A 4,173-nucleotide genomic window follows, 5' to 3' on the forward strand; every position below is an offset into this window, starting at 1 on the left:
TCATGAAAATTTCTATCAGTTTACACCTTGTGATTATCTTGTTGTGATATAGGAATCAAACACGAATTCATCATCTGTGCTTCATTCCAAACTGACTCCATTCTCAAAGATGCCATACTAACTGTTCCCCTTGTTGCTTCCCCATGTGAAAACCAGATTGCCATCCCCTCTGATTTGGACTCCCATGTTACTGATATTATGGGCTTTCATGACAATGAAACAAATACACCATATGGAAAAAAATCCCACTGAGAATTAAAGTAATAAGTGTGGGCCTAGTGGAGAACAAACCAGGCACAAGCGACCATTTTCCACTAAAGTGCAGGTAGCTCTTAGCCATCCTCGGAACTGAGGAAGTAAAGAAGTTCATTACTGTGGAGATTTCCTAAGAAAAGAAAGAGCTTCTTTTTCTCATCCCATACACCTGTCAGGGCACAGCCTTCAGGAGAGTTTGGTATTTTAACTCAGTTTCTAGTGTTGCAGCAGATGTGTCGTGTGAATTGCTCTGTTTCCTGTGCTCCAAGGACTAATTCTCCTACATGAAGCCATTTGCATTGTTCACAGCCAAGTGCTTCCTGGCTCTGAAGAAGAAGGTGGTTTCTGCTGAAATTCAAGGTGAACTACACAGAGATGAGGTCCTCAAGTGCCAAAATGTTACCTACCACCAAAGCCCAAGTCAAACCACTCCTATTGCATAAGGAAATTTGCTGGAATTGGTTTAAGATTCTGTACCAGGGAACCTGCCACGTCACAAGATTTCCATGCTACATCAGGGTGATCAACCCAGATCCTTCCATGGTCATGGAACTGAGGATCTGAGAGTTTAAAATGTCCTTATTGAGCCCATTTGGAAGAATCCCAGCAGAGAAGACAAGCTCAAAGATGAGAGACTTTGCCCCGCGCGACCAGCGGGCGAGCTTCATAAAAGAAGGTTCGAAGCATAGAAATTTACTAGTGAGTTTTAAAATTAAAGGGACATACTCTCATTACCTTTAATTCCCATCTCCAGAGATGGCTTCTCCTAGCTCCCGCCTCCAGCCACCTAATGTGATGGCGAGGTTTACAGAACAGGCTGGCGCGAGAGAGAGAGAGAGCGAGAGAGAGAGCGAGAGCATGCCAGGGAGTGAGCTTTTATTGGGGAACAAAAAATTCAAGGGAAAAATCCCATCCAATGAAGGTTGAGGGGGGCAGCATCCCAGGGTCAGGGCCAGTTATTGGGTCTTCGGTTCAGTGGCCAGGCACGCCTCCACACGGACAAGTCCTCGTACCTGGGACAGGGTGGGGAAGGCTCTGACACAGCTGTGTCTAAGCGCCTCTCACTCAGCCAGGGAGGTAACTCAAATCACGTGCGAGGATGGCCTCCCACAAGAGACATCAGAAAGTGTGGCTCTCTAGGATATAGAAGAGGTCACTGAAGAGGAGTCACTGACACTTGGCAATTATTTGATTGTTCCCTGCCCATTGCCATGCTTTTCTAAGCCCAGAAAAATTTTTTTAATTTTACTTATTTATTTATTTATTCTAATTAGGTATATATGACAGCAGAATGAATTTTGATTCATTGTACATAATTGCCCCACAACTTTTCATTTCTCTGGTTGTAAACGATGTAGCGTCACACCATGTGTGCAAGTCATATATGTACCTAGGGTAATGGTGTCCATCTCATTCTACCATCTTTCCTGCCCCCTGTCTTCTCCCCACCCCACCCCCCAGAAACTTGTTTTAAAATAGAAAATGTGACCATTTGCCCTGGCTCCTCTCCAACAAACAGCATCTTCCTACTCAAGACCTCAGCATTTTGAGGTTGCTGGAAAATGAAAGCATTGGGCCATAGGAGCTGATTAGATCAATTTGAGAAGAAATCAGAGATATTTAAAATTACTTGTCATTCCTTCACTCTTAGACATTTGCCAAAAGTTGTGTTAGTCAATTTTCTGTCTCTGTGACAAAATACCTGAGAGAATCAACTTATAAGGAGGAAAGTTTATTTTGGCTCAGTTTCAGAGGTTGCAGTCCATAGTCATTTGGCCCTGTTGTCTTTGGCTGGTGGCAACATGGCACATCATGGTGGGAAGGGTGTGGTAGAACAACCAGCTTACCTCATGGTAGCTGCAAAGCAAAAAAAGAGGGTCTGGATCCCAATATCCCCTTCAAGGGCATGCTCACCAGTGACCTAACTTCCCCCTCGCCTACCGAAGTGTTCACTACCTCCCAATAGTCCACAGACTATGGGCCAAGCCTGTAACATATGGATCTTTGACGGGCACATTAAAACTACCGCAGTTTCATTTAGGTGACAGGTATTTGCCCTTGGTGTGTGTGTAAAACATGGCCACATTATTCTTTTTTAAATTAAAGTGAAATTACATTTATTCAACAGAAAGATTTATTTGTTCTAGACTTCTGGGTCATGAGACCCATTCTTCATTCCATATAGCCCCAGGCTTAGAATCACACTTCTCCAGTTGACCACACACTGAACAATATCTGGTATGTAGTACACACTGAAAGAAGAAAAATTGGGGATGAAAGAACAAATGAATGTTTTGGTCTTCTAGCAGTTATGCTTATATCTTGTCTTCCTGCTTGCTCCTCCTCTCCTTGGGACAGAAACTGGGACAACTCTCCCCTTGCCTATCCAATCAACCAATCACCATGTCCCGCCAAGTCCACCTCTTCTTTCTCTCATCCTTCACTTTTTCTCAGTCCTCACTGCCATGCCCTTTGTTGAGATCAATATCTTTCCCTTCTCATCTTATCCATTTTCCCAGTCCTGCCACTTTCCAATTTATTGTCTACTCTAACCAAAGAGATGTCTTAAAACTGAAAGAAATTCTTATTTTTCAAAGCCCTTCAAAAGCTCTCTATTAAGTCCAGATTCTTTTTTAATTAATTTTTTTGTTTATATATGACAGCGGAATGCATTACAACTCACATTACACATATAGAGCCCAATTTTTCATATTTCTGGTTCTATACAAAATATATTCACACCAATTCGTGTCTTCATACGTGTACTTTGGATAATGATGTCTATCACATTCCACTGTCATTTCTAACCCCATACCCCCTCCCTTCCATTCCCACCCTTCTGTCCTATATGGAGTTCCTCTATTCCTCCCATGCTCCCCCTCCCTACCTCACTATGAATCAGCCTCCTTATATCAGAGAAAACATTCGGCATTTGTTTTTTGGGGATTGGCTAACTTAAAAACAGCATACTACAGGGACACAGCCACAACCAATGTTTATAGCAGCACAATTCACAATAGCTAGACTGTGGAACCAACCTAGATGCCCTTCAGTAGATGAATGGATTTAAAAATGTGGCATATAAACACAATGGAATATTACTCAGCAATAAAACAGAATAAAATCTGGCATTTTCAGGTAAATGGATAGAGTTGGAGAAGCCCAGATTCTTTTTCTTTTAATATTTTTTAGTTGTAGATGGACACACAATATCTTTGCTTATTAATTTATTTTTTATGTGGTGCTGAGGATTGAACCAGTGCCTCACACATGTAGGCAAGCACTTTGCCACTGAGCTATAGCCCCAGCCCAGTCCAGATTCTTTAACCCAGTGTCTGGGGCACTTCATGAGCTGGTTTCTAGCCTGTGACATCATCACTCACCCCCAGCCCGCCTCCAGTTTGTTTTTCTAATACTCCAAGCAACAAAGGAATTTCCACACCTCCAGCATGGCTTTGAAGCTAAGGACACACTATGACCAGGAATGTTCTTTCTTTCTACCTTCTTAGGGATAACTTGTGCTCATTCTTAGTTCTTCCCATTGATATCAATCCTTCATCACACCTTCTCTGAACACCAAGTCTAGCTTAGTCTCTCTTCTGCATGTTATAGAGCTGAGTGAAAACAGAGGTTCTGCAGTTAGAGGAACCACACTGGCAACTTAACCTCTCTGGAGTTTGGTGTCTTCCCTGTAAAATCTGGGAAATATCTATTCCTTTCTAATTGCTGTTGTAAAAATTGAAGGAGATAATCTATAAGCACAGTACAAATAGGGACTCCATAGATGCATACTCTCCTTTAGCCTGTGTTTCCAGGAATAGGAGGCTGGATTAGTTAATTGAGTTTCTTCTGTTGAGAATTCATGGCTGTATCTTTGCTCATGTTGACTTCCTACTGTGAAGTGCCCCTTTTCCCCAC

General features: G+C 42.4%; 1 pseudogene; it reads left to right on the plus strand.

The window, feature by feature from the left end:
* Positions 1-214: 214 nt before the first annotated feature.
* On the plus strand, positions 215-944 carry LOC107139359 (annotated as a pseudogene).
* Positions 945-4,173: the final 3,229 nt, after the last annotated feature.

This window comes from Marmota marmota, unplaced genomic scaffold, assembly GCF_001458135.2.
Source record: "Marmota marmota marmota unplaced genomic scaffold, marMar, whole genome shotgun sequence".
Classification (NCBI taxonomy): domain Eukaryota; kingdom Metazoa; phylum Chordata; class Mammalia; order Rodentia; family Sciuridae; genus Marmota; species Marmota marmota.